Below are 21,321 nucleotides of genomic sequence, written 5' to 3' on the forward strand. Positions count from 1 at the left end.
TTATAAGGACAATTTGGAATAAAAATTATTTTTTAGAAATTCAAATTATTATTTAGAAATTAAAAGAAACACGTATAGGTATCTAAAAATTTCTAATTCCTACCACTTTTATCACAATATTAACAATGTAAGAAAAAATTAAAATGCGAATAAAGAAACGAGTTTGCGTTTCATCGCGTAATCCCAAAATAAAACGAGCTTCTTTTAAAGTTTTCAGCAATCGAGTTTTGAAACAAGTTCGAATCGCGCAAAGCAGTTGCTGTAACGATATTCGAGCAGAAATGGGCATCCTTAAGGGCATCGTCTGGGAGGAGAAAAAACACGGCGAAAGGAAATAACGCGATTACGTTCTTTTCCGATTGAGATGATTCGAGAGAGCGTCATCACGATGCTCTAATCACAAGTCGACCTGTTTCGCTGTTTAGAAATCTACGCTTCAACTCACACGCACACAGGATTTCGTTTCAACGCGCGTCCTCTTTCCTTTGTCCTTTGTGTACATACATTCGATCAGGCTCGCGTTTACACCGTGACCGAATTTCGTTGCCGCGCCAAATTGATATTAAATCAAAATTAATCGTCGATTGAAAATTGCTACAATCGAATCTCGGTCACGATCAAGCCGATGATTAAAGTGACCGATCGATTAAAAGATGGTCGATTAACATCCCTCGTTTTCGATTCGAAATTAAATAACTCGAAAGACGCATTGACTGATGAAGAAATAACAATAACAATTGGCACAGTGGATTTACTCGAATTTTTTGAGATATTCAATTTCATTATTATCTTGGCTTTACCTCGCAATAGAGAAGACATTTCTTCTTTTTCCTCAAGCTCATATCAAATATTGGACGGTAAATTCAAAGGCTTGTTTAATAAGAATGTTAAATAATTATCATGCAAAGCAAAAACCTGCGTTTCGCCGATAAAGGGACAGATTAAATTCGTATTCTCTTGAAGTTGATTAATTTCACTTCGATAATATTTCGAGTGATTATAGTCGTAATATAGTCATCGCGTGTTTAAGTATATAATAATAAACACGTTTATGCGAGGGAGAATCACGAACGTTACAATGGATGCTGTAACGTTTGCTTCATTGTGATGCATATGAGCGCAGCATAAGCCGCGTACATTAGATTTTACGCTCGCAAAATAGCGAGAATAAAGGGCGAACGTTACGACGCCTATATACCTATCGACACGGATATGCTTGCTTCTTTTTATGATAACTGTAATGTTTCGTTCTTATGAGTATAAGTAGCAAGCCATAAGTGCTATATATATATATACATTGAAACGATGGTAATTAATTTTTTGATTATTCTATATATATATTAATGTACAATAAATACACGAGTATTTTTCATTCTCTAGTATAACTTGTATGTGTTTAAAAAAATTATTAAACTATTATTATATATCTTCTTTATGTCGAATAATTTCTCCAGGAATCTTTTTTCTTTTTCTTTTTTTTCTTTTCTTATGAGTATAAGTAACAAGCCATAAGTGCTATATATATTAGTGTACAATTTTATATTATATATATTATTATATATATTATATATTATATATATTATATTATTATATATATTATTATATATTAATATATTAGTGTACAATAAATACATGAGTATTTTTCATTCTCTAGTATAACTTGTATGTGTTTAAAAAAATTATTAAACTATTATTATATATCTTCTTTATGTCGAATAATTTCTCCAGGAATCTTTTTTCTTTTTTTTTTCTTTTCTTATGAGTATAAGTAGCAATCCATAAGTGCTACATATATATATATATATATATTACAATAAATACACGAGTATTTTTCATTCTCTAGTATAACTTGTATATGTTTAAAAAAATTATTAAACTATTAACTATATATCTTTATGTCGAATAATTTCTCCAGGAATCTTTTTTCTTTTTTTTTTCTTTTCTTATGAGTATAAGTAGCAATCCATAAGTGCTATATATATATTAGTATACAATAAATACACGAGTATTTTTCATTCTTTAGTATAACTTGTATGTGTTTAAAAAAATTATTAAACTATGTATCTTATGTCGAATAATTTCTGCAGGAACCTTTTTTCTTTTTTTTTTTCTTTTAAATCTCTCGTTAGATATTTTTATATATATTAATGTACAAAATACACGAGTATTCTTTATCCTCTAGTATAACTTGTATGTGTTTAAAAAAATTATTAAACTGTGTATCTTTACGTCGAATAATTTCTACAGGAACCTTTTTTCTTTTTTTTTCTTTTAAATCTCTCATTAGATATTTTTCTGTTCTCGTTTAAATTTAATACTGTTGCACTTAAAGGAAATAAGAGATATAGATGTATAGGTCGGAAAATGTGTGTATGCGTGTCTTTAGTTGTATCCAACGTTAAAGAGAACGAATATTTGGTAACTGGAGATGAAAATAGTATAGATCCTATGTAAAAATCCCTAAGGAGAACGACAAAGAGTAAGGCAAAGAAGAGAAAAGCCGGTGTCCACACTTTTGCAAACTTCTTCTCCGCGAGAGACTATCAAGAAAGTATTTCGAGTTATTCCCAAGAATATTCCCATTATTTTCGCTCAGTTAGAAAAATCCTGTGGAAAAGTGGGGCAGGTTGAAAAAAATTGATTAAAATGAATTAATGAACGATATTAAAATATATGGAGTTTTTACAAAGTAATAATCTCGAAACTTGTGTAATGATATGTGATATCAGGAACAGAGAAGATTTAATAAAGGAATTGAATTTAAAAAGAGATAATGAAAATATTTGTTATTGTTAATTTTAATTTAAATAAGAATAATATTATTATTAGTATTATTACTTTGATTATTACTCTCAAAGATACATTTTTCTCCATTATTTACCTAATATCGAACTTGAGATTACCTTTAAATCCGATCAATTCACGATTATCTTCCCTCTTTAATAGCTATGTACCATCCAAATATATTCATGATTAGCTGCATTAATTTGATACGCACCAGAATATTTTACATGCCTCTTATTATGCCAATTATTAATCGATAAATGTACGTCGAAAGATTATTTTTTTCAAAAAATTCATCCTAAAAGAAAAATTACTTATAACAAGAAAAAATTTAACTCTCCCTTTGTGTCTTTATTGTTATTAATTATTGAATTAATTATTTAATTAACAACCTGTATTAAATTCTATAAAATACACAGACACATCAATTTCTAAAAAATATTTCTCTACGATTATTGATTTCTTCTTTTTATTCTTTTTCACAATCTTTTCGACTATCAGATATTATTATTCGTTGCTTCATCCTCGCGAAAATGGGCAAATAAAATGTAAAAATATAAAGAGTAAATGCGATATTTTATACACGTTTGATATATTTAATAACAGTGTCAAGTGTTAGCGTTTGCAAAGAACGAGTACTGGCAAAGATTTTCTAAGTAATGTAGCCTGCATCTGTTGGAAAACCTCAACAGCAAACCGCAGGTAATTTATGGAGGATACAAAGGGTTCGATCTCTTGTTGGCTCTGCAATATATCACGTAGGACGCAAGAGATCGAAGTATTGGATACCAGGTGTAGCAAATTTTACCATCCTTGTAACATTTTAGCTACAGGTTTCTCTTCTTTTTCACCCGACGTTGAAGACAGCGTATTAAAAAAAAAAAAACCATAATAAATTTTATTCTATAGAGTTTCATCTTCCTGTAATAAAATTCGAAACAATTAAAATAAAAATGATACGTAAAAAAAAAGAAAAATTAATTTTAAATATACAATATTGTAAATATTGTTATTGTTATTTCTTCTCTAATTAATTTCAAAAGTAAATAAAACTAAAAAATATTATCGCACGTATCATATATTTATCTCGATTCTTTTTTATTTTGTTATACGAATTAAATTCTTTACAATTGCATTAAAATAATATTGTTCGTGTAACGTACACTTTTATTGTCGAATATGGAGTATAAGTAAGCAATCCTTTATGGTGATTTTTTAGATAACAGGAGAAGATGATGAAAGCGAACAAGTAAAAATGTTGGCAATCTTTTAAGATTGAAACACTTTGGTTGGTGATAGAATTATATTTAAAAATCCTATATTAAAAAAATCTTACATTAAAAATCTAAAGATTAGAATATATTTAAAAATCACTGATTCCAGATTTTATGGAGGATAATTTTGAACAGATTTGGGACGAGATTTATGAAAGTTCGAGATTTCTTCCAAAAGTCTCGAAATTTCTCGTGTCATAATTTAATTAGATAGAGCGTTCCGTGGCGAGATAATTTTGGAATCATTCAAAAAGAAACACACGCACAATTTAAAGATTTCGATCCAATAGATATTAATGAAACACATTCTTGATTTACGAACGAAACATTATAAACTAAGAAACTTTCCTAAGAAAATGATATCTTGCTGATACTTTTAAAACCGTTTAAAACTTTCATGAGCTTAGATTTTATCAATTTTAGGTTATCTATTTAGGTTAAATCTAACACTTACTTGATTATCGAGAAAAAAAGTAACAGGAATAAAGAGATGAATCTTGAAAAAAAAGAGATTTCACGTTAAAAATTAATAAATTGCAATCTAGTATTTCTTTTTTCCAATTAAAAGATCAACAATCTCTGAAAATATATCTAAAAACGATTTGTATCGACGATTTTTCCTGTCATAATAACATTCTTCTCGGAATATTCACCGAAATCTTCAAAGGTAATAAGAAATAAAAATTCGGAGGGAAATGTGATTTATACCAACCGGGATTTATCCACGTTACAAGCCAAACGATTCTTCATTGTAATCCAATATTGGTAACGACTATGTTATCCGTCTTATCCGAGATATTTCCTCAAGAACAGTTCTATTCTTTGCATTTCTTTCATTCTGCGAGTATAGATCCTGATCCTGATGAGAAATATTATTAGCTTATCCTCCCTCGGATAAGAATCGGAATATCCATTGTTATCACTGTATCGAGGAATATTACAGACATTTATGAGATTCTTCGAATTTTATTATGAACTACTTGATTCTTGTATTTAAATTGTGATTGTGTAAAATAAATAAATAAGTAAACGAAAGAGTACAGGTTAAAGAAAATTATATATAGGTCAAATTTTATAGTATACTTAAAACTAAAACTTTATTCTTCTGCGAATAGAATGCAGGAAATAACTTAAGAACAGTTACTTCTCTAATGCGCTTCTTTTCGCGTGGAATAAAAAAAGAATCTATATTTATTATGCAAAAACTCTTAAATGTGTCAACAACAATCTACCATGAAACGAATATATCCAACTTTTGAAAATTCGAATACATACTCGTTTAAACACAGTGAGTGAAATTTTCCTTGACCTTAATTTTCCTCATTTTTCCACGCCCAATAGTTAATTAACAACATATTCCAACTTCCTCGCCTTGCAAATGAACCCTTAATTGCATATTTGTACATGCAATCAGTGTGTATTTCAATCGATCGTAAAGGCTGAACGACACTCCTAAGCCAGGCTGTAATCGCTGTTTCGGGAAATTGAAGAAAACTTTAGTCATAGGGTATAATCGAGTTACGATTAGAATCTGATTTCTATCTAAAAAAAGAAAAAAAAAAAAGAAAAGAAAAAAAAAAAGAAAGGACGAAACAGAAGAGTCTTGAATTCTATGGAAATGTTAAACCTATCATCATCGAATTCGTCTCGTAGAATGTAATAGTATATGAAAAATAAAATGAAAGAGGATGTCATGGAAAATATTGAGTTTCAACTCTTTGATCTAGTGATAGATCAAAGAAGAAAGATTCAATGTCTGTCATTTGAAGCTTAAATTCATCAAAGCTTTATTCCATTATTATACAAAATATTATTCTATTGTTATAATAATAATAATTTTTAATCATTTTTTATCAATATACAAATTCTTTGCTCGTTCATTTATCGTGTATGAAATTTTCTTGATAAAAAAATTAATGAGTAATGAAAATAGAGAATCTTTTCTTTTATTTCGATTTTCAACAGAAAGTTAAAAATAGACATTCCATGGTTAAAGTTATCTGATGTGAATACCATTATTAGTTTATTAAATATGGATATTCTTATTTTTATTTCATATTCGAATATTGGAAATTTTTAAACTTCTAACACATATATTAAAATTTGAATATCTCCTTTTAACGTGATTTAACGTTCTTTATATAATTTTTAACTCGCATATAATGCATTTTAATCAAAGGGTAAAATAAGCAAAAGTAATATTTCATTTTTAATTTGTACGTGAATTTCTGGAAAATTGTGTTTACTTGGACAAAGGTACACATAACTCAAAAAGTCTTATGCTTCATTTTATATCTAATTGTGAATGTACTGCTATATCTCGAATTTAAACATGTTTAACAAAGTTTTAATGTAAGAAAAGTTGTGTTTCTGTTACACGTACTTCAAAATACGAAAAGAAAAGATTATTTTCTTTCTTTTTTTTTAAAATATCATATAAAATTGTTCACGCAAAGCAAACTTCCAAAGAATTTTTCTTATTGAAATAATAATTTTTAATATATAGGTATTCTTGATGCAGAATTCATCTTCCTTTTGACACAATTATATTGTAAAACTATATATATTTATTAAAAATATTTTACAGTTCAAACTTTTTCTAGTATAATTTCTAATCTTCCATACGTTATTTTATTTGAATAGATTTTTATTGTAAAAGTTTTGCTCAATGAAAATATGAACAAAATTATTCCTCAAAAATATTTCAATCATTTATTATATCTCTTACTATTTGAATCAAAAAGTTCTAAAAACAAATAAGAAACTTTTAATGATATCATTGAGAAACTAATTCATAATGTTGAACTTGCAATTAAATTAATATATTTATTTCCTTGAATAAATTCAATTTCTCTTTTTTATTCTAATCTTATCTTTTATAATTAATTTAACAAAAAAGATCACGTATATTACAAAATAATTACAAGTATTCAACATCTATAGTGAAATATATGATACTATACTCTGAAATTATTATATATTGCAAAAAATTATTATAAAAAATGATAGAAAAGCAAAAGCTATTCCATTATTCATTAATTCTATCGATTCTATGCAAGCCTTTGTTATTATCTATTAAAAAAGTCTATTCTTTCAGTGTGTAAATATATAATAATATATAAGAAAAAATCTTACTATAATCTGTATAAAGTTTCATTTCCTCTGTACAGAAATATGTTCTTATATTATAAATGAATCTTCTTTGTAATTAAATATTTTTTACAATTCGCTGTAAGAATTTAAATCATGATTAATATCTAATTGTTTATAATAAATACAATTTTTTTTAATATTTACATATCGTATAAAAATTCAGTGAAAAAAGTTGTTTTTTTCTCCCATCTGTATAAGACTGTGAAGATCGATGAAGATGAAAAGTGGTGAAGACGGTCAAACGATCAAAGTTCTGCTTTTGAAGGTTGTTTATGCATTATTTGTTCACTGTCTTTATAAAGAAACCGAAAACGTATTCGGGTCACAAATATATCTTAACTCTTTAAATATAATCCATTACTGTACAAATACCTAGAAAAAACAATGTCAAAATTAATTAATTTTCTAATTTAATTTTTTCTAATAAAAAAGATATTTTTAATAAAAATATTTCATAAACGATATAATCAAATTTCTTTGCATACTGTTTCTTAATTAATTATTAAACAATTACAATCGAATTTCTAAAAAAAAAACTATTTTGTAACATTTTTCAAATGTTTAATAATGAATTATATCCATTTCGAAGATCCGTATCGATCGAAGTCTGATCTGACAATAATCGTGAAACATTCAACTCAATTCTAAATATTATAGTCACGTGACTTTCCCTCCTCCTTTCGCTTACTATTTGTATTTCGCTTAGCAAATTCTTCGAATTCCATCGTCTCGAGTTAATTGAACGATTCGATGTGTACGTATCGTTTAACTAAACCAGAATACAATACAATACAAAACAAAACAAACGGTTTGAATGTGTATATATACACAGGAGAAATAATCGTATGAAATTTTCCATCCTATTCCCGACAAAGTTCGACGAGATTTGAATGTAATCAAAATAAAGGAATAATCGTGTGTACGCCTTTTATTTTAACAAATTAAAATAAATCGATACTTTTAATAATATCGTGTTTTAAATACCGTGTATGTAGCATATGCACATGTATCGCGAATGCATGCTAAATAATCGTAGATTTTAAAATCGATGGCAAGAGATACGCTCTTTATCTCAAAAAATATATATAATTGAATATGTTGTTTCAGAGAAATATAATATGTGCGTATTTATTTGGTATAATTAAAAAGAGAGCAATATTATAATTGCGAATATTTATGCACGATCGAATTTTAATGAACATGATTAAAGAAATGGAGTTTAAATAATGAAGATTTTATATCATTCTTCAAATATCATAATAAATATATATACTTTGTATCATTTTTCATATTGTAGACATTACATTCTGTAGATTTTTAAAAACAGAATTCAAGTTTTGCATAAATGTATAAAAATCCGCAATCTCTGGGATTATATCACCTCGGAACGCACGTAATAAAATATATGTAATAAAAACGAAATATTACGAATTTCACTATATAATGAATTAAAATAAAATATAAAAATGTGTAATATAATATAAATTGAGTGAAATAAAAATGAAAAAAATATCATTGTATCAATCACGAGTAATAATATACGAAAGTAATAAATGCACGCAATATCCTAAACAATTTTCGTAACATTTTAGAAATAATTTTTCGAAAAATTTAAAAAAAATTTAGAAATTTCATGTTCAACCTATCCTCTCGTTTTATCCTTTATTCAAAAATTTATTTTATCCTACGCAAAATAACAAAGGCAAAGAAAATACGTTTGAAAAGCACTTTGCATCGAACGCAGGAATCATAAGTCGCATAGAAACTGTGCCATTCAAAAGTTATGTACCCAAAGTCTTAGTTGGTCGATATTTAACAATGATCACCAAATATCAATAATCTTGGAACGAAAGAACTCATCAACAAAGAACTTTGCTCATTTTCTTATTTAACTAAGAAAGATTTTTAAAAGAAAAGAGGGGAGACACTGATAAATTCAAGGTTTCGTATTCGACAATACTTTTCATTCCTATTCGTAATTCATTAATTATTAGATCAAAGAAAGATTGATTGACGTCATACTTTCTATTCAAGTTCTTCTCTTGAATTCGAAATAAAAATTGCATCATAATGCATACAAATTTTTTTGAAAGTGTAAATTACCATTTCATAGTTTTTCTCCTTTTTTTTTTTTTTCCTGATAAATTCACTTTTGATTCAACACCACGACTGAATTCTTTTGGCATGCGATATTCAAATGGATCGATATTCTCCATGTTTTTTTGAATCACATTGATAAAAACAATAGTAAAAATTCAAAACTTTATTTTTCCAGAATTATTGAACTTTTTCATTTAAAAGCATTTATCAATTGTAGGATATTGTAGAAATGCAATTTTAATCAAAACGTTTTAAAAAGATTTATATATATATATATATCTAAAATTTCGATGGATACTTTCTACAAAATTAAAACAATTAAATTCCAAAATTTTCAAAACGTGTATAGAAACACAATTTCGATAAAATTGCAAAGTGCATATGTATCGAATATATTTGAAAGATAAATTATCCAAAAGTAATTAACATAACTCTTTTACAAACAATTAAAGCGATAGCTTTAGCTACAACTACCAGAATTCGTGATCCCTGTCGATTTTCGAAACGTGTTTACATAAAGTGATTGCTTCGTTTCGCTGGATCATTATTTCCACGATCGGTGAATTCATGCACACGAAATGAGTTGTACTTGTGGCGATCGTAAAATTTAAGAGAATTTAAATACTGATAGCAGTTACGTTTACATCCGATTAAATGCACGTGTATACTTAACGTAACGTGTTTACAATGTATACAATGGAGAAAATCATTTCCATTTCGTTTTATTTTATTCTCTTATCCTCCCTGTTCGAGCAGCAAGTAATAAAAGTATCATTTATTTTCAAAAGCACGGGATAACGTTCAAATTGCATATATTTTAATATAATCTTATCATTACGCTATTTGCATTATAACTAATTGCATATGTTTCAACATAATCTTATCATTAAGCTATAAAGGAGAAAGGATGAATTTTAATAATGAACTAACAAATTCGAATTCGATATGATAAATTGTTCAAAGTATAGAACCAAAACGTAACCTAGTGAAAATCTAATGTCAATGATCATTTAATTGTGAGATATATATATCATGGATATTGATATTAAACAAATACAAAAACTTCTGAATCAATATTTAACATTCTTACGCAATCTTACACAATGCCATTTTAAATACTACATCTAAATATTATTGAATATTCTTTCAAATTTTTTTTATTTCATGGATTTTCAACCTTCATTTATTCTTATACTTTTTAACCTATATCGTAAATAATTAACTTATCCATTCACCATTTTGTTCTATTTATTAATTTCACATTTCGTTTGTGATAAGAGAGGGTTTCGATCGAAACGTAATTCTTGGAACGAGATTTTTCTTATTTGTTACGAATAGACAACAATGTTCGAACAAATCGAATATTGTTTCATCGAAATTCTTCTTTAATCGATAGCAAGAATAAAATTCCTTTTCTTGATATGATACATACACGTCTTTTCACCCTCTTTCGCCTCCTTTCCTCGTTCCTCATTCAAAATTCTACAAAAATCCGAAAATCTCGAGATCAGGAGGAATAAATCCGCGAAATTGTTTCGCTAACCAAAAACCACGCGTCCTTTAACTTGGTCGCTGGGACAGATTTTTCACTCGTGAAAAAGAGGAAAAGAAAAGAAAAATGTCTGGTTGTATCCCGGCCAGAGAGGTGAATTACTACGGTTTCAAAGTTTCTCCAATAGGCGAACCTCGCGCGGAACAGTGCCGAATTTCACTTTTCTTTTTTTTTTTTATTCGCTCAAATGCATCCGGCCAGTTAAATTATGATTTCGCAACGGAGAGAGTGAGACAGAGAGAGAATAAAAGCGACTCCACACCTGAGCAACGCGCATTCAATGCAACTTCGAAAAGGGGTGGAAACAAAGAGCGCAGCGACCGACCATTTATAATTTCGCGATATTCCGCGTTGTGATGCGCGGGAAAGACGGAAGCAAAGAGGGAGGGGGTAAAGAAAGGAAAAAAAAAAGAAAAAGAAGAAATTAGATTAGATTGATAAGCAAGAGACAACGTCAAAGTGGCGTTTCCCTTATCGAAGCTTCGAACTCTCGATAAAGATTATCGTCACGGTGATGATCGACCATTTTAAATTGCGATGTTCGATCGATAGTTCGAAGTATAGTTGGAATTTTTTGGTGAATTTTTTCGAGTAACGAGCAATGGTTAATCGAAATAAAGGAAAAAGAAAAAAATATCGGCGGTTAAATGTATAGATAATCGTTGAATCGTCGATGATTTCTTGAAATTTTAATTGACGCTTTTATCGTGGAAACGCCTATATATACTTTATACAATGAATTACGACAATGAATCTACTTGATTAAGGTTATTACGTAGTTATTGGATAATTATATTTTCGTCGGAATTGTATTAGAAATTATACGAATTAGATAATATAGATCAAGATTATTAATAATTATTAATAATTAACGAATAGTGAAAATGGTAATTGATACAGATATCGAATATATTTTAAATTAAGGATACAATGAATTTGACACAATTTTCTTGTCGTTTTTAGATTATTCCTAATAAGAGAATTTTATTAAGAGAAATACGATTTTTAGCATAAAAATTTATCTTTATTGATAATTTATTTCACGATTTTGTTGTAAAATTTTTATCTTTTTTAAAGCAATATTCGAATCGAGAATTTCTTTTTCTCGAGAAAAATGTCTCGTGGTTTTTATTGAAATTAACGATAATAACACGCTTCCTCGTGTCGCCATCTTCATTCTTTATTAAATGTCACAGGAAAGTGCATCCCTTCGTTACATAAACTTATGCGCTGTTTAAAATAACTACATTATCATCCCCATAAACGAGACATCTAATATTTACAATATTACATTGCATAAGCCTGATACTTTTAAAAAATTAAAATTTAACGATGCTAAATTTATCATATTCTTTTTTTTTTATATATTTTTATTAAATTTTTTTATAAATTTGATTTATTTATATCGCCATTCGATTCATAAATTCTTTTATATCGCTAATTACTTTGAGTGGCCAATATAATTTCATCGGATATAAAGATTTGCAAATTTTTACCAATTTAACGCAAACATCGATCGTTCGATTCGTGTTTTATTTGCATTAAATTAGAATATTGTTATACTTCGTAAATGTAAAATTAAATTCAAAAATTTTAATTGTAATTAGTGAAATGTTAATTAACGTACGAATTCCATGTCGCACTTTTCATTGAAAGCAATCTTTCAACCGATATATGAAACAGTTTTTTCTGAAATTTTATAATTTCGTTATCTCGTCATCTTTTCTCTTCATTTACCCTTTCTTTTTAACGTACGTAACAGTTTGATCAGTCATCAGATATCTAAATAACGAATATATTTCTTTACATTGCATATCTTCTTTAGAAAAGAAAAGAAAATATATTTCTGTATATTATGATTGGTAAAAAAGAATTTTTTTCTTAAACGATCTAAACTTCTCTATCGTAAAAAAAAAAAAAAAAATAAAATAAAAAAATAATAAACAGACAAAAATGTATTCAAAACATGAATGGGAGTTGATTTCATCCCCTCAAAGAGTTTTCCCGTCGACAAAAAATTATTCCATGTTCTCCAACCCTTTATATACGTACAAACTTTCTGATTAAAATCAGAATTTTTGGAGTAAATAAATTATAAAATATTCGTATCTCTAAAATATTTTCGCGTATCTTTTTTTTCCTTTTTCCTTTCTTCCTTTTCAAATCCGTAATAATCCGCAAGAATAAAGAATCTCTTTACGAAGGATTGAATCATTTCATGATAAAAAAAGGAAATATCCATTTATAAAAACGAAATATAAATATACTTTCGTCGATGTACAATAATAAGTCCGTTTAATTAAAAAAAAGTAAAGGAGAAAAAGAAAATAAAATTAATCGTCTCGAGAATCTCTGGTTAATTGTGAACCAACGTTATCCTCTCAATAGATGTAACTCTCCGTAGGGGAAACAATGAAGCTAATCGACCGCACGGTCGTTCGAAAGTCGGAGAAGAAACTAAAATCTGACGATCGAAAATAAGCGAACCCTTCGTTTACCGGGATAACTATTCGAAAGAATAGTTAAAGAAATGGAATAACGATAAAAACTCGTTATTATCTCGAGCATACGGGATTTTAGGACACGTTTACCTTTAATACGTAACACGCCACCCAAAGACAACTCTCAAACTTGAGTGGCGTAATTGAAGGGTCGAAGCAACAAAGCCGGTAAGTGGTTTCGCGCTTTTCAAATAATAAAGTTTGTACGTACGAGAAGCAAGTCTAGGCAAAACTTTAGGGGATTAGATATTCTGTTAATTTACAATTATTTTGAAATTAATATTACGTATTTATACAAATTTTTTAAAAATTCCTTTAAAAATTATATCATTTTTTAAAGGACAAAATGTCAAATATTTATAAATCGAGAATTATTGTTACTTCTTTCAAATTTTATTTTTATTTATTTATTTTATCATTTTTTAAAGGACAATGTCAAATATTTATAAATCGAGAATTATTGTTATTTCTTCCAAATTTTATTTCTTTTCCGTATAAATCGTGAAATTAGCGTGATCATAATTCTTTGAAAGATTCTTTTCGCATGTAAAGAATGATAATATTCGAAAGTATCTTTACACAGCATGGCACGATTAATAACGTATGGTGCAATTAAGTAATTGTAGATTTAAATTGGACTGGAATGACTACTTCGACATTACGAATTCTCTTTACATACGATATACCTTTAAAATCATTACTTGACGTTAAGTTTAACGTTAAGTAATTACTCCTATTGTAAAAAAAAACAAAAAAACTATTCGTCCATAAATTTGCATAAATGCACAATAAAGATTGGAGATCCACAATTCAATCCCAAGATTTCAAGTATTCTTCTCATTTTCCAATATCCACTTAGCACAATTAGACTTATTCCCACCTTCTAAAAAGCCTCTCGAAATCAGCCTCTCGACGATAAATCAAATTAATTCCACAAAAAGATGTTTAAAAAAAGCCTATTCCCTGTTCCCCAACAAACATTCTCACCCTTCTGTGCCAAAACCCTTCTCGAAATCTTCCCTTTCGGCCCAATCCATCCGCTTCCTCCATCTCTTCGCACTCCCTTCCAATATCGGGATAAAATTCTATTTTCCCCGATATCGCGTCACTCCAAAAATTCACAAATTCACTGATCGGTATATATCTCAATCTCAATATATACAACAATATATAAAACTCGTATATAACACCACACTGGTATAACAACAACCAGCCAAACGGAAAAAGTTGTTGTTTTTCACAATTGTCACGTTGTGGAATAAAAAAAAAAAAAACCCTTACGAGTTGATAAAAATGCAACACCTACCTGGTCGAGTGGCCGAGCTGGCTGAGCGTGGGGTTGAACACGATCGAACGAAGAGGTTATACACTGGAGGATCGTCCGGTTCCAACGAAGGACGGTTGGAACTCGCGAGATTTTCGAGGAGAGGGGGAGAGAGAGAGAGAGATGTGTGTGTGTAAAGACAGAGAGAGAGAGAGAGAGAGAGGACAAGCGGCGAACACTGCGTGAACAAACAGCGGACGACGAGAGCGCACGACGCGAATGACGGACAGATGAAGCACAAAGTGCGCGCAGCGAGCTCGAGCTTCTCCTCTTTATACCCTCGAACTTGCACCTGTGCTTGCGCAGATCGGCCTCTTAAGCTTCGTCCACTCGGCCCCTTGGTTCCCCACGGGTGAACCACGTGCTCCAATCGTTCCACGCATCGGTGCCCCCCTGTTTTTCGCTTACCTCGAATCGAATCGTTTTCACGCCTTTGCTCCGGACAGCTTCCTTACGAGGAACCTTATCGCTCCTCGAGGTTTGGCTGCGATTTCGGTGGATAGATACAGGTTGATCCATTCCTGGAACACGTTCGAGGAAGATTAGATAGAGTTCGAGTCGAATGTATGGAAAATATGAAAATATACTTACTATTTCGTCAGCAATTTTGCGTTATGACAGACTAGATGGCGTGATGGAGATGGAATTCGTCTGATTTTGTAAGTATAATCTTGATTCTTTTGTATCTTTGTGTAGTGATGATTAGAGAGAATCCTAGAAGAAAGAAAAATTCTTGTTAATATAATATTGAGGATGTTAGATTAATTTTGTTGGTGGTAGAAATGTGGAGATTAGAAGAATGGAGATTAGAAATGGTTGCTTGCTAATCAAGGTTTTAGTATAATCTGTCTAATACTCGTGTTTCAACGTATTCATTGATAAAATGAATAAAGTTAATTGAACTTTTCGTATAAAGAAATGTGTTAAGTGTCTCTCAATATTTGAAATTAACCTGTATGTGGAAAAGATAAAATTAGTATATTATTGTGTAGAAAAGATAAAATATAGTGTAAAATATATTGTATTAACAAGGTTTACCTTTATCACATTAATAACTTTCACTTGTATTTTTAATTTAGAATTTATCTCTATTGAATTTCCCATTCAACAGGTAACATGAGCAAAAATGTCAAAATAAAATATCCTAAAATAAAATATATTTTGGAATTAATTTTGCATTCCTTTTCTTTTTAATCTTATATCTTTTGGTTAATTATCTTATAAATTGATATTTGATTTCGATAAGATATTATATAATATAAAGAATATTCAAATGATTCTTCATTGCATCTTAAACACCATTTTTCTTTCCACATTGGTTGACGCGTGAATTATGTCTTTTTACGTAATAATATCTTTAGCAAAACATGTTGTTGAATGTCTCGAACATTAATAATGGACCGATAATACATCTTTTTAGAATGCAATACGTAAATTTTTTTCTTAAAAATCAAACACTCCTATAAAATAAGACATTCTTTATTTTTATATCTATTTACCGATATACTTAATTAATTATTTCAAACGATTGTTCATCTCCCAATTCGTAATCGATGACAAAAATTTGATATCTGTTTAATTAGATAGATATCTTGACCAATTACATAATATTTGAATAAATTTCCAAATATTAATTTAGATAAATATCTCGAAGCTGTAATATTAGGCTGTATCGGGCAATTTGTGGTGAAATTTAGGAATAACTAGAATTTTTTTTTTTCCCCTCCTTTATTTTCCCATTATTTCTTTTCGTTGACCTTTCGTGGACAAAGATGGGCAATTAGCCAGGGACCCAGTTCTGGACCCGTGGTACATTAAAATACGTACATAATTTCTGCTCCATTGTTCAATGGCGACATCTTGCACAACTTTACCGATATTTCGATTACACGCACAGAGAATGTATAAGCATCTTTTCAACGGTAAAATTCTAAACACCGAGCAACACATAGCTCTTTGAACAACGTAAAGCGGTTTAAAATTTCACGAAGACATGTCCTTGTTCATGCTTGCACACGAGAACGTGTATCCCATGCACAAAATAAGAGTATCGTGGGAATTATTCTTTCCCTTATCTCGTATTCTCAAAGTGATTATCGATAAATCTTCTATCAATCTTATAAATTTTAACCCAAATCTTTAAATTAAATCTTCTTCTTTTTTTTTTTTAAATACACATCATTATGAAATGGCAATTCCTTCCTTTTTAAATTAGAAAAAAAAAAATAAGTTATATAATGAATAATGAATAAAAATTATCAAACAATAAAATTTAACTTACGATATATTTAATTTACGTTTAAATTATATCATTGCAATAATTATTACAATTTTTTTATTGACAAGTTAAAAAAATTGTATCTATGTTTGTAATTATAAAAAAATATCGTTGATTAGTAATTTTTTTTAAACAATATATTATTTATTATTAATTGAATAGCTATAGTTTCACGTGTATGTGATATAATATGTTTAAAAAATTTATCTCGTCGCTTTTTTCGTCGACCCTTTCTGGCCTGTTTCCAAATTAATATGCACCAAGTGAATAAATAATCTGAACTTGCCATACGCGTATGCGACACTTCTGTACTCCACTAAATTTTATCCATTTGTTTCTATTAAAACTTAAATTTTAATGTACAATGTTTATTTGTTCATTTGTCGTCATAAATTATCAGGATATATTATTCAGATATTAAATATTCACGAAGGTTCATGATATTTAGATAATCACACAATTTGTATTCAGTAATTTTAAAAATTATTAAATAAACGAATTCAATCTAATAATTATCAAAATAATTTTATACATAACGAGCAAATATAACTAAATACCTATCTAAAATTTTTAAATTCATTCTTCTTCTTTTTTATTCTTTTATTATATTCATCATTCGTTATGATCTTTTCAATAATATAATTACATTTATAATTTAATAAACGTTCAATTATAAACTATCAATTTACAATCATACAACATAAATTTATTAATTAATCTCATAAATTGAACATACCTATGTGCATGTATATATAATTAAATTTTCAATATTTATTTCATCTATTTTAAAACACTGTAGTTTCATTCATATTCTTTTTAATTTCATTCTATTGCTGTAATTTACTATAAGAGAGATATTTTAAAAAAATGTTAATGTCTCCATTTAATTTTATTCTTATATTTTTATCCAGATATTACGAAAAAATATCTGGATAAGAAAAGAAAAGATATTATATAACAAAGATGTTGCTGTACTAATTTCCAATTTCAATTAATTTTATCAATAATGAAAAGGGAGGAAAGCGAGGCGACGTCGCGTGAAAGATGACAGCGATATTAACCGGCTTGAAATAGAAAGAGATGGAAAGAAACGAGAGTCGAGGCAACACGTGTTAATAAGTCACAAAGTCAACGGTGCAAATGGTTGGTAAGAACGATCTGTCTGACTGGAAATCGAGAACAATGGAGAACCAGATGGAGGATCGATCAGCTACACATTCCTGTGATTGATACGTTGACAGATGTACAATGGAACATCGATTAAACGAATTAATCCATTGTATCACAACGAAGTTGGTACGGAAATTTTTTTTACTTTATTTTACGATAATTTTATAATTAAAAAACTCGAGTTTAAAATACTTGTTTGTGAATAAGTGAAGTTAAAAATTAACAAACATTACATTGTTCGCATACCAGGATGAATAATAATCGAATTCTATTATCCTCTGATTCTATGTCTTTATTGCACTGAAATAATTTTAGATTGATTAATTGAACCAACAATTGTTAAACCTTTTTTCAATGATAATTGTTTCTAATTATTAATTTCAATTAATTAATCGCTCATAATTATAATTTCTCGATCGTAACATATGAATATACTATTTCAGATCCATCCTATTTTACATGCAATAATATATATATATATATTTATAATTCGTATATAATATATTTATAATATATTTATAATATAATATATTAATAATTCATTCAACAAACAATTCAAGATATAATATATTTATAATCCGTTCAAATCGCTAATTCCACCATTCGAAAGAAATTTTGAATTTATATAGAAAAAGATCAATCTCGAGAATCATACCCTCGAATGATTTTGTTGCTCGAAATTCCATCGAAGATGTTCGATCGAAAAATGGTTGACATCTTCGGGGAAGTGGTGCTCTCGTTTGCTGGCTTCCGTCAATCAAACCGCAACTTACATACCACCTTCGATCGCGGATTTCATGGGTTTCGGTGCACGTCGGTTAATTTGATTTATAACAGATATAAATTGCGATCGGCCAGCTTTACATCTGTAATACCAAGATTGTCTCTATTAATTAGAGCTGTTCGATTTAATTTCGCGAGCGTGGACAACTCGAGTGTTACGTGGGAAAGAAGAATAATTAAATCAATAATTAAATCATTGATTGTTGTATCATGCTTGCAATCATAAATATAATTGAATAAAAAAGAATATGGAATGTGAACATATTCCATATTCTTTTATATTCAATTTTTTGATAAAACTGAATCACCAAGAAATGTTAAATTGGTTAGTTTATTTAGATTGTTTTTATTGAATTATATATTTTTTATCGATTTACAGAATAAATTATATTATTATTACATGATACAACGAATATACACACGGATTTTAATGAATGACTTACGATATTGATTGAATTTTTATTATGAAATGTATCGATGTAATGTTAACTCTAAATAAAATACAATATTATTTCATTTCTATCATTTTCTTTTATCTACTGTTTCGACCATTATACACGAGTTATTAACACGTACAATCTCTTATTACAGTAATAGAAAAGATACGAGATTACAGGAAGAATATTACATATTTGTGTACCACTAGCATTCCATTTTATTATAATAGGGAACACAGGTAAGAAACTATGTATCCTATTCGAATAGCAGGATGTTTGAATAATAGAAGTTTCGCATACTAGGATGAATAATAATCTATTATCCTCTGATTCTATGTCTTTATACACTGAAAATTCCGGTGTATAAATAAATTTCAAGATATAATAATTTTAGAAATTGAATCAACAATTGTTAAACCTTTTTTTAATGATGAAACATCATATCAAGAAAATAAGAGAGAAGAAGTTACGATTATTGATTAAAATTTTTAAATTTGTTGTGAAAATTTGTTTTTATTATTAAAACTGTGCTTCGTATATTTGAGAATGAGAAGTATAATTTTTTATTATTAAACTTCTTTAAATAATAATTTGTTTCAAAGCGTTTGAAATAATAAACAACTTTGTTGCGTGCACGTTATCACGTGTTGAATTATTCTTGTCACCATGCAAGTAAATTTTGAATTTTTTACGAGTCCTTTTACCTTTGACAAAGAGAAGCATAACCCTTACTCGTGTCATAAAACCTTGATCATACTCGTCGTTATTTGGAGTTGCGAGTTATTTTTGAAAATTTTAAAAAAAAAACCTACCACGATATTTCAACATCATTTTACTGTGCATCAAGCTACTCTATTCGACAAAAACGTTTGTTAAACAATTTTATACAACATTTGTTCATACCAGTTCATTTACAACAGAAACGTATTTTATTCATGTTTTCCTTGTCTTGCATCAATGCACGAGTGAATTTTACAAAATTTGAGTTTAATACATCTTCTAAATTATTAATTTTTCAATCTTAAATTGATTTTTGCACTCGTGTTCCGATATTCATATTCTTAACAAAACTCACCAATACCAAAGGAAAACTCACGAACACACATTTCAAATCTTATTACCATTATAATCAATTATTGACTAATTTATGGTCATCGGGCAATTTTCTAATCATTTAAAATTACGTTTAAACGTAATCTCGAGTGAATTATTGAATTATTCTTTATAAAGTCTCGATTAATGTCGTTAAGTCGATCAACAAGTATTTGAATCAAATTATATTAAATTTAAAAATTTTTATGATTGTTTATCAATCAATTTATGTCAATTAAAAATTAAAATACAATCAACTATAAAGAATAAAATAGAAAGTTACAGTTTATTATAATTGTTTAAATAGAATTGATTTGATAATATTTATTGTTATTTTTTATTGATTTCTATCTAGAGATTTTTATCTACTTTAATTATTGTATGATATCGTGGAAACTAGTTTGTTTCATTGTTTTTCATTTTTATTGTAAATTTTACAGAATAGATTGTTATTGATAAAAGTAACATTTTTTCACTTTAATTTATCTAAAAGTTTTGAATTTATTCTTTTGTTTTATTCATTTGCTTCCAAGTTATTCAGATCCTTAAATTAAATGTGAATGCTTTTTCTTTTTTTCCACATCTTCCTCCGGTGGAATATTCTTCTATTTTGTGATCTCCTTTTTCTTTTCTTTCTTTAATATTTTTTTAATAACCTTGCGAGTTAAATCTTGATAGCCATGCTGGATAAATATATCCCTCCAGTTAACTAGTTAACTCTTTAGATCTCGTTTCAGAGACATCACGATCCACATTCCATGATTGATTGAGAAAGAAAGAAGAATTTGATATTTAAATATATGGTCAACTGGACCATCGCTGTATCTCTTTCCTAATAAAATTAAGGGAATTTTTAATTAAAAAAAAAAAAAA

At 28.2% G+C, this 21,321-nt stretch overlaps 1 protein-coding gene and 1 long non-coding RNA gene across 2 annotated transcripts in view; one reads left to right on the forward strand and one right to left on the reverse strand.

Moving 5' to 3' along the window:
- LOC102675808 (calexcitin-2) overlaps positions 1-14,771 on the reverse strand; it is a 51,165-nt gene extending 36,394 nt beyond the window's left edge. The window contains exon 1 of the mRNA XM_031508430.1: positions 14,671-14,771. The gene's annotated coding sequence lies outside the window, so the exon portion shown is untranslated. The remainder of the gene's footprint in view (positions 1-14,670) is intronic.
- Positions 1-14,915, forward strand: part of LOC102675721 — a 45,206-nt gene extending 30,291 nt beyond the window's left edge. Inside the window, exon 3 of the long non-coding RNA XR_421113.2 lies at positions 14,680-14,915. This is a non-coding gene — a long non-coding RNA (uncharacterized LOC102675721). The remainder of the gene's footprint in view (positions 1-14,679) is intronic.
- Positions 14,916-21,321: the final 6,406 nt, after the last annotated feature.

This window comes from Apis dorsata, unplaced genomic scaffold, assembly GCF_000469605.1.
Source record: "Apis dorsata unplaced genomic scaffold, Apis dorsata 1.3 scaffold_86, whole genome shotgun sequence".
Taxonomy (NCBI): Eukaryota; Metazoa; Arthropoda; class Insecta; order Hymenoptera; family Apidae; genus Apis; species Apis dorsata.